The sequence below is a fragment of the Schistocerca cancellata genome, chromosome 7 (genome assembly GCF_023864275.1).
Source record: "Schistocerca cancellata isolate TAMUIC-IGC-003103 chromosome 7, iqSchCanc2.1, whole genome shotgun sequence".
Taxonomy (NCBI): domain Eukaryota; kingdom Metazoa; phylum Arthropoda; class Insecta; order Orthoptera; family Acrididae; genus Schistocerca; species Schistocerca cancellata.
In genome coordinates, this window is record NC_064632.1 from 405,475,777 (window position 1) to 405,489,878 (window position 14,102).

Consider the following 14,102-nt stretch of genomic DNA (forward strand, 5'->3'; position numbering starts at 1 on the left):
ATAGAAGAGATAGAGAAGATCCGACGGAGAGCAGCGCGCTTCGTTACAGGATCATTTAGTAATCGCGAAAGCGTTACGGAGATGGTAGATAAACTCCAGATGAAGACTCTGCAAGAGAGACGTTCAGTAGCTCGGTACGGGAATTTGTTTAAGTTTCGAGAACATGCCTTCGCCGAGGAGTCAAGTAATATATTGCTCCCCCTACGTACATCTCGCAAAGAGACCATGAGGATAAAATGAGAGAGATTAGAGCCCACACAGAGGCATACCGACAATCTTTCTTTCCACGAACAATACGAGACTGGAAAAGAAGGGAGAACCGATAGAAGCACTCAAAGTAACCTCCGCCACACACCGTCAGGTGGCTTGTGGAGTATGGATGTAGATGTAGATGTTGAATAAATCGAAGAAAGACAAAAGTAATGAGGGGCAGCAGGGGGATCACGACGTAGAGGTAGTGAAGTAATTCTGCTATCTAGGGAGCAAAGTAATCCATGACAGACAGAGCAAGAAGGACACAAAAACAACTCTAGCACTGGCAAAAAGGGCATTTATGGCCAAGAGATGTCTGTTAGCATCAAACATAGGCCTTATTTTGAGACAGAAATGTCTAAGAATGTATACTTATAGCACAGCATTGTATGTAAGTGACACATGGACTGCGGGAAAAACGGAACAGATGAGAATCGAAGCATTTTGGATGTGGTACTACAGACCAATGTTGAAAATTAGGTCGGCTGATAAGGTAACAAATGAGGAGGTTTTGCACAGAATTGGTGAGGAAAAGAATATATGGGAAACACTGACAAGAAGGGACAGGATGATTGGACATCTGTTAAGATATCAGCGGACCACTTCCATGGTACTAGAGGGAGCTGTAGAGGGTGACAGCTATAGAGGAAGACAGAGGTTGGAATACATCCAGCAAATAATTGAGGACGTATGTTGCAAGTGGTGCTCTGAGATAAAGTTTATAACAGGAGAGGAATTTGTGATGAGTCACATCAGTCCACGCAGAAGTTACTTTTACTTACGAAAATTTTACAGGAGATTGATGTTGAAGGGTTGAGCTGTGTTTTCTTCAGCCGGCCGCGGTGACCGAGCGGTTCTAGGCGCTTCAGTCCGGAACCACGTGACTGCTACGGTCGCAGGTTCGAATCCTGCCTCGGTCATGGATGTGTATGATGTCCTTAGGTTAGTTATGTTTAAGTAGTTCTAAGGTTTAGGGCACTGATGACCTCAGATGTTAAGTCCCATGGCGCTCAGAGCCATTTGAACCATTTGTGCTTTCTTCCAGTTATACTATTAAATATGTAAAAGAGGTAGGCCGTCCAAGAACGTACTGTAGAGAGGGCATCTATAACACTGCGTGTTTCCCAGTATCATAGTAAACGAGCGATAGACCGTAGGGAAAGGGCGGCGTGAGCCATGACAGGAGTGATCTGCTCACAGTCTGAGTGTTTACAGATATGTTTCGGCCGCCACAGAGAAGCCGGCAGAGAGCTGTAGACCTCTCCGTGTAGCGGCGAGTGTCGCCGGCAAAGCCAGCCTGTACGCGCCGTAGCCTGCTGACTGCTCGTTTTCCTGGCCACATGCTCGCCAGGAGGATGTTTGTTCTCCGATAACGCGCGCAAACCACTTTGGCTTGCTGTACGGGAAGCGGGCCACGCACAAACTGGGACGCACACAAATGTGCTTACATATATATACACACACACACACACGCAAGCGCCTCTTAAGTGGCTCTGGGGCTCCAGTATCGGGGATGCCAGGCCACATCTGAGAACTCTAATGCATTGGATTCGCTATGCGATTCCGCTGTGTGTTTCTTTTAACATTTCGGCTTTGGTTCTTGGGGGTTGAATTAACTGAGTCAACGTCTTGGAACTCAGATATATGTGAAGCAGATGCTGGTGTGACCGATCGTGTGTCTTTAGAATCCTTTATTTATTCAGAAACAGTTAGTCGATAATGGGTGCTGCAGCAGTAATATGTATGTGGAGACTTCGAATAGCACTACGAAAGTTTATTAAATTTCATTTCTAAAAAAATTTCTTTTTTTATCGTTTGTAAGTTGCGCATTGTTTTCCGGCGTGACTAGTTTCGATAAAAGTTGACCGTTTTCAGATCTGAAAACAAAGGTATCTCCACGACGCGTTTCGAAAGTTTAAACCTACATTATCAGGTGGATTTACATTTCTTAGTATGACATATGTGCGTCTTGTGTCACGGTTTCGGGGGACTTGTGGCACTGTCTACTGCAGGAACAAAACACCATTTTAGAATATGATATTTTTAAACTAAAAACTAAATGGATATCTAAAAGTGAATATAAAACAAGTAAAACAGAATACCTCTAGTGGTCGTAGGTTCCTTTCACTGCCGCAGCACATCACATGTAAACTCTCATAGTTTGTAAACAAATATGGCGTCTGCAAACTATTAGGCGCTGCAGTCGTGGACTGTGCGGCTGGTCCCGGCGGGGCTTCGAGTCCTCCTCGACCACGGATGTGTGTGTGTCCTTAGGATAATTTAGGTTAAGTAGTGAGTAAGCTTAGGGACTGATGACCTTAGCAGTTAAGTCCCATAAGATTTCACATACATTTTTGAAACTATTAGGTGCACAGAACAAAGAATATACATCATAACAAGATTATTATTTCGGAATAAGTTTCCATTGTTTTACGATAAGTAGAAAAGTATTGTACTTAACTATTAAATTTACGAATGCAGTTTTTAATTAATTTATTTTTTACCGTACTCGGATACGAAATTACATATGCTTAAGACTTGCTAGGCGCAGTCAGATAGATGACTTTTTCGTGTCAATAATGACGTTACGAAGATAAGGGAAACACAACAACCCACTACCCTGGCGGAGAAAATCTCCGATCCCTCCGAGAATCGAATCCGGTCTCCTTCAGTTACGTATGTAGTTGCGAAAGCAACCCATTCTGTTATTACAGGAATTGCACATCAGAATACTGTGGTATGCAACTGTGCTTAAATAGGTGACTGGTGGGTTGTGCGGAGGGAGGGGGGATTGAAATGGGGAAGAGGGGAGGAGAGAGAAAGTGGGGCGAAGGGTATTGAGAGAGGGAAGAGAAGGCAGGGAGGGAGAGTGAAAGGGATGACACGAGCATGGCTTTACTCTAACTAAACTTGGGTAAAAGGTGTAGGTCTCCGCTAAAAGCTGTGAATTATAAATTTTATTTCATGTTAAGCCATGACTGGCTTCAGGCAGGAGTCCATTGTCAAATGGCAGGCATACTTTATCTAGTGTACACACCCTCGATGGTGAAAGTAGTCTTTCCAGTTAGTTTCACGCATGTAGCCATGTTGCCCTGTCGTTCCTCTCAAGAATGCTTCCTTTGTGTGTGTGTGCCGCTGCTTTCCGCGTATTCTTTACCTGTCACTTCCCAGAGGAACAAGGAAACAAACGGTGAATGTGTCTTGTGTTAGCTCTCACGAGACAGGCCGACATATTTCCAAAATATTCTTCTCAATCTTTCAAAGTTGACTCTCGGCGCGGTGGCCGATGAGAGTAGCTATGTCGACAAGAGCTGGAAGACAGTGCGTGACTTTGGACCGATGTTCTCTTTTCTGTACATCCATCTTCCGATAGTTCATGCTACGTAACCTCTTCAAAAATGGTTCAAATGGCTCTAAGCACTGTGGGACTTAACATCTGAGGTCATCAGTCCGCTAGACTTAGAACTACTTAAACCTAACTAACCTTAGGACATCACACACATCCATGCCCGAAGCAGGATTCGAACCTGCGACCGTAGCGGTCGCTGGGCTCCAGACTGTAGCGCCTAGAACCGCTCGGCCACAGCGGCCGGCGAAGGCGGTGAAAGAAAATGTTTTAAAACATAGTTCTAAAAGAATTCTGATTATGAAACCTTGAGATGTTACTCTTAAGGTACCAATCTAATAAATGAAGCAATAAAAAAATTCGAATTTTTTCCTTATTTTGCCCTGAATCTGCCCTTAACGTCGGTTATATGATGAGAAAAGGTGTATTCTTAGCAGCACATACGTTGAACGGTGGATATTACAACATGTTAGAAGCGTAGAAACAGTTCGTTTTGTGATAGTAATTCAAACCATCAATACAATGGCAGTGATACAATGGTTTGCCACACATCTCACCGGCCAAGTTCTTTCCTGTTGCCAGCTGTGCTACTACCGGAGCATTACATTAAAATTCCATACAAAAACAACTTCACATGCATGAAATATTTTAACTGATGAGCAGTTTCGTATCGAAGACGTCTATTTTACGAGGCATCGATGTGACCGCCTATTATTGTTCGCATGTTCAATGGAACCATGTGATACAAAGCTACTCGGTCATGGAACAAGTCCCAACCTAATTCACAGAATATTCCTAACCAATAGAACAATATAAATAAATGTAGATAACTGTAGAATTTCAGTCAATGGTTTGTCACTAGAGTACTGAAGAAGAAAATAAAGGCTACAAGATCGACCACATGCTGCTAGAAGGAAATCATTCAGGAGGACGTTGGTTCAGTCACGCGTCCGGCCATCCTGATTTAGGTTTTCCGTGATTTCCCTAAATCACTCCAGGCAAATGCGGGAATGGTTCCTTTCAAAGGGCACGGCCGACTTCCTTCCCCGTCCTTCCCTAATCCGATGAGACCGATGACCTCGCTGTCTGGTCTCCTTCCGCAAAAACAACCCCCAGTAAGCAGAAGGAAATCTTGTAAAACAAATAAGGCTAAAGTATGTATAACAAAGAGGGAAAAAAGTATGTAAAACACAGAAGGGCAAAGTATGTAGCGTAACAGACAGTGCCACTTAATACCGACAAAGTAAAATAAAGACATGTGTCACTTGGAATTTATGTGCCAGCACTCTCATAAGCAGTCAACGGAGGCGGCCACCCCTTTGGACAAGATGGACGCTCCCATTGCTCACAACGAGGTTGTGTTTCTGCACCGGTACCACGTTATTTTGGCGCGTTATGCCTTACCACACTGCCAGTTTTTCCAAAAGTTATTTTGACTGCCCGAGCTGCATAAAATTTTAGTTTTCAGTGCTCTCTCGGCGTAAGTACGTCTTATAATACAGATCAAATGTATGTGAAATCTTATGGGACTTAACTGCTAAGGTCATTAGTCCCTAAGCTTACACACTACTTAACCTAAATTATCCTAAGGACAAACACACACACCCATGCCCGAGGGAGGACTCGAACCTCCGCCGGGACCAGCCGCACATCCCATGACTGCAGCGCCTGAGACCGCTCGACTTTGTAAGACAGTTCTTTTTCTTCTTTTTTACGTCACATGTAATAACCCATAAACAATGATAGAGCCCGCCGGAGAGATCTTGTGTGTACTGGTTTGCCACACAGTAATTGTTTCGCCTATGACGTCAGCGTACCATGTACGTGAATGTTACGAATTAGCTTTGCGTAAAACTATAAACTGATGTAGCGTGGACACATTGTGAAGAGCTCACACAAGGTGTGACAATACAAAAATATGCCTGGATATAAGTGAAAGTCGGTATATTACATTGAAGATTACAAAAAAAATGAATGATATTGTCTCATATGACTTAAATAGGCTCAGACTTACAGAAAAGCTCGCTTAGAAAGGACTCCAGAGAGCCTAAGAAATCCAGTGCCGAGCGAATGTCAGAGTTACGATTGCGTCGTAAAGGAAATGGAAAAATGGCCCAAACGATTTTATAGCTGAGCCGGGTTTTATAGCTGAGCCGTCCGGCATAGAATGGTCAGCGATAGTCCAAACTTGCGATTTATCTATTCTGTAACCATTATATCTCCCTGTGGAATCACTGTATTAAAGATTAAAGAAAGTATACACTTCTGACATCGTCGGCTTTGGAGTGATTTGTAATATTACGAACACTGAATCAGTTTTCAAATCTGGCGACCACTCATTGAAACGCAGAAGAGTTGAGTTGTCGATAGGCACACATACAAAAAAAAAAAAAAGTTGTAGTTTTCGAATTCTGAAAGTTACTAAGTTTTTTTTTCTTTTGTGTGTGCCTATCGGCAACTCGGCTCTTTATGGTGAGTGGTTTCCTTTTATCCAAAAGATTTTGTGCAGTACACGAACTTTCCTTCGTTTCCTACAACACTTTGTATTGAAAAGATTGATAGTGAAATTACATGTTAAAAGACACACACACACACACACACACACACAATTTCGATGAACTTGTCAGTTTTCGCCATTCAGAAAGCTATGCTGGCGCTAGTCGTACGCCAGCCGACTTGGTAGGCGACCAAAATGCTTGCACAGAGCAAGCTGACTCACCGGTTGCCACTACAGACAGGGCAAAGTCCGCGCTTCCATCCACAGGCTACTAGGTTTGATTTCCAAGCTTAACATGCAGTTTTTATGATGACACTAGTGAACAACTGGAGAGACCTCCCACTTACGTTAGAAATCTAATACGGAGATAGTTTTCCATATTCGGCAACTGTCCACGCTAATTCTACATCTATACTCCGTGGCAGAGCGAACTTACCATAGCATCGGTTACTGGGGCTTCTCCCTGCTACATACACTTGTGCAATGCAAGAGGATTGATTGCTTACGCATCTCTGTAAGCACACTAATTAGTACAATCTTAATTTTGCGATACTTACGGCTATGGTACATACAGGGTTGCAGTATATTCCTAGATTCCTCATTAAAAGCTCGTTCTTGAAGCTTTATAAGAAGGCTTTCACGGGATGGTTGTCCGCCCCTGCTAGCTGAGTGGTCAGCGCTGGGTCGAACATTTTGTCCGTTCAGGGACTGGGTGATGTGTCGTCCTTATCATCATCATTTGCTCCCCCTCGACATGCAAGTCGCCGAAGTGGCGTCAGCTCGAAAGACTTGCACCAGGGGAACGGCCTACCCGACGGAAGGCCCTAGCCACACGGCATTTCCGTTTTTACGGGATGGTTGGCATTTATCTTCAAGTATCTGCCACTACTGTTTCTTTAGCATCTCCCTGACGCTCTCTCTTGGATCAAACAAGCCTGTGACGATTCGTGCTGCTCTTCTCTGTATACGTTCAGTATCCCCTTTTAGTCCTGCTTGATGGAGGTCTCAAACGCTAGAGTAACATTCTGCGATGCTTTGCACGAATGTCTTACAAGCAACCTCCTGTGTAGACTGACTGCATTTTACTGCTATCCTCCTCCAGTCTGCCAACTGTTTTACCTACACCTTAGGCTATATGATCGTTCAATCTTGTTCCTTTGCTATTGCTACAAGCAAGTATTTGTTTGAGTTGACTGATTCTAAATGTAAATCACTGATGTTTTTGTCAGAGGATAATCGCTTTTTTTGTTTTTTTGCACAATTTTGCTTTCCTGAATATTTAAAGCAACTGAAAGTCTTTGCACTACTTTGAAATCTTATAATATTTTTGCAGCTTTTTACTGGTAGTGATTGTAGATACCTCAATCACCTGCAAATAGCACAGGGTCAGCATTAAGATTATCTGCAACGTCATTAAAATACGTATTGTAACGAGGGCAAATACATATACTTTTTCGTGTGGTGCCATAATATGTACACACATCACTGTGTTGGTTGTTTTTCTCTGTGTCTGTCAGTGTTCCCATAATCAGGCAACAAACTTTACGGTCTGATGTTTGCTGCGTGGCCGTATCTGGGTCGTGAAGCGAACGATGCCTGACAGTATAGATTATCCTGGCCGAGTGGTTCTAGGCGCTTCAGTCCGGAACCGCGCTGCTGCTATGGTCGTAGGTTCGAATCCTGCCTCGGGAATGGATGTGTGTGATGTCCTTAGGTTAGTTAGGTTTAAGTAGTTCTGAGTCTAGGGAACTGATGACCTCAGATGTTACGTCACATAGAGCTTAGAGTCATTTAAACCTTAGATTATCCGTTTTGCGTCCACCCATTCATGTGTCCATGCCTATCACCTCACCTGCTGCCTAAGAAAAAATGAACATTAATGGCTTTTGTCTTGCACATGTTGTTGCAGGTACTGAACGACCTAAAAAGATACGACCTATAATAGCTGTAATTATTAGTCTGCAATGACATAAATGATGTAATGTTGTTCATTACACCATGCTCTGTGTGCGCCGGCCGGTGTGGCCAAGCGGTTAAAGGCGCTACAGTCTGGAACCGCGTGCCGCTACGGTCGCAGGTTCGAATCCTGCCTCGGGCATGGATGTGTGTGATGTCCTTAGGTTAGTTAGGTTTAAGTAGTTCTAAGTTGTAGGGGACTGATGACCTTAGAAGTTAAGTCCCATAGTGCTCAGAGCCATTTGAACCATGCTCTGTCACCAATACATATAACTGCGCTTTTACCCGTTATATCCTGTATAACATGAACAACAAGGGTCCCAGCACACTTCTCTGGACCACACGTCGAGGTACTTCTACATGTGTCAGTGACTCTGTATCCGAGACGACAAGCTGCGTCCTCCCTGCCAAGCGATCATGTCAAATTTCGCTTGATACCCTATTCGATCGTACTTTCTATACAACGCGTAATGAATGTAAGAGAGAGCTTCGATTTCGCGTTTGACATTCATATGCAAAGCGAAACGGTATCGTGTCGTCCAAGACGTTTGCTGCAGCTGTGTACACGATACGTGAGAACACATTAAACGTATCCTCAGCTGCTAATGTGGACAACCATCAGCTGTATAACGAAATGACGACAATGAAAATTTGTGCTGGACCGGAAATCGAATTCCAAATTACGATGGTAAGTTTCTTCGGACATGGATGCCTGCTCTGTATAGTAATTAGGAGTAACACGGGCACTGCAGTGTCGTATACGTGAGAACTGCCAGATGTAGGTCAAGGTCTACAGGCAGGGCTGACCATGAACGTTTGAGCCGCATGTCACACAGATGCACTGTGACGTAAGGCCATCGAGTGCAGAGTATCACCTCTGCCAGCCAGCGATGCCAATTCTACAATATTTATATTCTCCGAGGGCGCTTCACCCAGTGGTACCACCAAAGAGAAAAACAATCACTGCACTTAAAAACGATCCTTTGACATCCTTTGCGTTAAACTGCACCTTTTCAAAACATATAAGTCCGTGTAACAGCGTAGCATATCAGCTTTAGCCAGTGAAATATCACTTACTACAGAAAGAACCAAGAAATTTGCCACATTGCACACTGGAATGCATCGGTATACAATATTTTATCATTGACACGCTGTCTTCCTTAACTGTAGGGAATGGGGACGCGAGGTGGTGCAGCGGCAAGCCTACCAACGATCTGTGGCTACACACAACATGTATTCTCAAAACAACTCTAGACGTAGAAGCTACACGCTACAAAAACTCGTCAGTCCTTGTCTTACACTATTCACTTATGATGGTTGAAACGATTCCTACTGACAGTGTAATTGTTGTAGAGCTTACATCGAATACCCGTTCCATAAGTTATCGAACAAGGCCTCGTTCAAAGTATCACCTTTCAAGTCGCCTGAACGTCTCTGCTACCGCTTCGTATGTGCTGTACCGACCTCATACGAACGTACAAGCCTGTCTCTGAATGCCTGATAAAAAACTATGGAGTAGTAATGCAGAATGTGCTCTCTTTAACAGATTCACTGAACTTTCCACGCCTCCTACTTCCTTTCGCAGTAGTGATTTCTCGCGCAGAAATCGATTCTAAATGTAGGTCGCGGTACCTAGTCCAAGACCAGTACTATTTCTCGGCCCGATACATTCACGAAAACTAGATTAGGTTCCCGTATTTTCTTGACTATGCTACACATCTCGTAAACTCAAAAAGGAAACAGAAAAAAGGGGAAAACGTTTCTGGGAAGTCCCACTCTGCTATTACATTACATTATATGAGCATACATGCGCATGATACGGAGCTTTGATACAAACTTTGCCTGCTATTATGATATTGACACAAAGAATGTGTGAATGTTAATGTGGCAGTTTGCCGTCTAGTTCAAAAATGGTTCAAATGGCTCCGAGTACTATGTGACTTAACACCTTAGGTCATCAGTCCCCTAGAACGTAGAACTACTTAAACCTAACTAACCTAAGGACATTACACACATCCATGCCCGAGGCAGGATTCGAACCTGCGACCGCAGCAGTCGCGCGGCTCCGGACTGAGCGCCTAGAGCCGCTAGACCACCGCGGCCTTGCCGTCTAGTACTCTCATATAGCTATTGTAGCGTTATCTCAAAAATTGTCGTGGTTACTATGCAAGTATTCGCTCTGCTGGTTTTGTGATGACATTTCCGAAACTATCCTGTAAGATGAAACGTGAAAGACGCAAAAGGAAGTGTTATGCAACGTCGAAATTCAGTGCACAGCAATCGATGAATGCCAACGAGTCTTCTTCGCGGGAACTAGATTTGAGTAGCAACTATAAAAGAGTACTCATCTTTGAGATTGATGTTAAATCGGAATGATTTATTCATGATTGCATAATAATTTCTCGGAAACGTCGATGTTCACTGGGTAGCTGCTATAAATCAAAGAGCTGCAAAACGCTTAGAAACAGACTGTCGCATCCGAACCGTTTAGCACCACAATAACGAACTTTGCATCATTTTCAAAACGAACGAATAATTGATCATCATCACTGTAGACATGACACAGTGCCTGTTCCTTCGGATATTCGGAATAACACAGGCACAACAGTATCGTAATTTCATTACTTTTTCTGCGCAAGCACTTAGTAGTGTTTCATACTCTCAGTTTAGCCACGTATAGTACAGAAAGCATTGTACACCATCTCGTCAGGTCACCTTCCCAATAAATTTCAGACAAGCTGACAGTTTCTCTATACACTTTGCTTGTACCCCTTATGAGTTCATATTATAGCAATAGATTTTTTTTTTCAGACAAATCAATTTTGGTACAGTAGTCAGTTTATCAATGAGAATGTGCAAGAGGGACAGTTCTATCAACAAAATTTTGCACACTCACAATATTTTTGCTATTAACAAAGTTCAGAAACATGAAAGTTTTTATTACGTAGGTTGGTAACTAAAAATATGACTCAACCCTTAATCTGTGTCTAATGGATATCTATTTTTCAGTTAGGGGCGCTGTACGGGTCCATCAGTTTTATCGGCGAGTTTTCAAATGACACATTCGCGGGACTTAAAGGAGAATCCACAACGTTCACTAATAAACGGATAGTGGTATATAAGTAGTATTGATGTCGTAACAACTTTTCACTTTCCGTTGCTAAAGTGAGTGACACTCTAGTGGTGGCACAATGCAAAATGCTGTGCCATCCTATAAATAACAATCCTTGTCTAATTTGAAGGAGTCCAGTACCGAAATTTCTAGTTTTTACACACTTCAAAAGGGAACGTATCTGACAGACAACGATTTCATTTCGTCTTCTCTTTGCGATATAGTGAGTAGCCAATGACGTAGGAAAACTCTAATAAAAAATAAGAAAATACTCACTCGTTGTCTGCGGCATGCGAAGCTAAAGCTGAATGGTACAGTTTGGAAACAACGAATAATCCCAGCGCGCAATGCAATACCAGTCGTTACATTTTTGTCGTGTGGAAGACCAACATTTATGGGGAAAAATTATGTAGTGGATACCCCATTACATTTTTCACAGCTTACATGTGATATTCATACATAATATGGACCAAAATACTCGTTGCAGACTTTTCCAGTGTATAATGCGGGTTTCGTGAATTGGATTTGCAGTTTTAGTTTTAGTTTTTGGTATTAATAAATGTGGCTCAAAGTGGGTTAAATACAGCGCTTTACACTGTATATCATTCACATACATAGTTTCGCGACATTTTCACCTTCAAACCTATCCTAGACGCAATGTTGCTTTGCAGATGTCTGGCACCACAAACAATATTTGTTGAAGGTGGTTCAACTATTATACTCTATGGGCGAGGAAATGTGTAATTTTTTGCACATTAGTAACGTACTCGCGAGTTCTCACTAAGCGACTAAACAGTTGGGCTCATCGTATATAACAGAGCAGTTTCGGTTAACACATTCACGACTATGATCAGTCAGTACCCCTTAATATCAGACAGACGTTGATAAATAAGCTTCTGTGTGAATATGTGCTGTTTCAGACGTTGTAATAGTTCTACACCTTGATTGTCACAAATGGACTCTACCGGGTGCGATTTCGGCTGCTACTTTGAAAATCATGCTGTCTCCTCTGATATTCTGCGGTCGATTTGCGATTGTACGAAGCAAAATTCCGCTCGACATTCACGAAGTGAATCCCACTGGACACGGCACACAGGTTCCGTCGGTGACAGTTGACACAGTCCACAATTTTTGCACACTTCCCTCGGCGGCACTTTCCGAGCCGTACGACAGCGGCTGTGCTCGCGGAGCTACGACGCCGGGGCGAGAGGTGCAGCCGGCGACTCACCTGTTGCGGCGTGCGGTCGCAGAGGCAGGTCCGGCGCGGCGCGGCGCAGCGAAGCACAGTGAGCGGGGCAGAGCAGAGCAGAGCAGGGGCAGTCAGTCGCGCAGCCGCGCTCGCTCGGGTCCAGACCGCACAGTGGCGGCGCGCGCGCCGCGTCCCGCGTTATATAGCCGGCCGCGCAGCCACCCGCCCACGGCTCCGCGCCAGCCGCGGACGCTGCGAGCCCTCGCCCCGCTGCTCCCCGTCACCCGCTCGCTATCGCGAACACTGCACGCTCGTATCCAGCGCTGGCGACGTCCCGAGTCCTGGTTCGCTACAGTATCTTGCATTTCTTGAAACTCTGGAACTCTATCGTGCAGTTCACTGCTTTCCCGCAAACTAGGGTGATGGTTGTTTGGTTGGTTTGTAACCTCCCCCTCACTTATCGACCTTAATGACAGTGAAAAATTAAACCGCGTGTACCTAATGGAAATTTGGGAAAAGCAATCGTCACCGAAGTTAATCTGTCGCTAAAGAGGGAGGAAAGGGTTACATCTAAATGAAAGGAAAAGTGCTAATGAAACTGGTGGAAATTAATTTTGAAAAGGGGTAAAGTGAATAAAGAAAGTAAATGTGCGGCCGTTAGGTTATCAATTGACTAGCGGTAATTAGGTATTTGAGATTTGGGGGAAATTACGGCCGCCAGTCCTAAGGACAATTACTATAGTAACTGAAAAAGAAAGGTTATTACACACACACTCCTGGAAATTGAAATAAGAACACCGTGAATTCATTGTCCCAGGAAGGGGAAACTTTATTGACACATTCCTGGGGTCAGATACATCACATGATCACACTGACAGAACCACAGGCACATAGACACAGGCAACAGAGCATGCACAATGTCGGCACTAGTACAGTGTATATCCACCTTTCGCAGCAATGCAGGCTGCTATTCTCCCATGGAGACGATCGTAGAGATGCCGGATGTAGTCCTGTGGAACGGCTTGCCATGCCATTTCCACCTGGCGCCTCAGTTGGACCAGCGTTCGTGCTGGACGTGCAGACCGCGTGAGACGACGCTTCATCCAGTCCCAAACATGCTCAATGGGGGACAGATCCGGAGATCTTGCTGGCCAGGGTAGTTGACTTACACCTTCTAGAGCACGTTGGGTGGCACGGGATACATGCGGACGTGCATTGTCCTGTTGGAACAGCAAGTTCTCTTGCCGGCCTAGGAATGGTAGAACGATGGGTTCGATGACGGTTTGGATGTACCGTGCACTATTCAGTGTCCCCTCAACGATCACCAGTGGTGTACGGCCAGTGTAGGAGATCGCTCCCCACACCATGATGCCGGGTGTTGGCCCTGTGTGCCTCGGTCGTATGCAGTCCTGATTGTGGCGCTCACCTGCACGGCGCCAAACACGCATACGACCATCATTGGCACCAAGGCAGAAGCGACTCTCATCGCTGAAGACGACACGTCTCCATTCGTCCCTCCATTCACGCCTGTCGCGACACCACTGGAGGCGGGCTGCACGATGTTGGGGCGTGAGCGGAAGACGGCCTAACGGTGTGCGGGACCGTAGCCCAGCTTCATGGAGACGGTTGCGAATGGTCCTCGCCGATACCCCAGGAGCAACAGTGTCCCTAATTTGCTGGGAAGTGGCGGTGCGGTCCCCTACGGCACTGCGTAGGATCCTACGGTCTTGGCGTGCATCCGTGCGTCGCT

The 14,102-nt window shown here is 44.6% G+C and overlaps 1 protein-coding gene across 1 annotated transcript in view; it reads right to left on the reverse strand.

The window, feature by feature from the left end:
* The window catches only part of LOC126092078 (tubulointerstitial nephritis antigen-like), a 570,548-nt gene extending 558,026 nt beyond the window's left edge, over window positions 1-12,522 (reverse strand). The window contains exon 1 of the mRNA XM_049907500.1: window positions 12,392-12,522. The gene's annotated coding sequence lies outside the window, so the exon portion shown is untranslated. The remainder of the gene's footprint in view (window positions 1-12,391) is intronic.
* Between the last annotated feature and the right edge of the window lie 1,580 nt (window positions 12,523-14,102).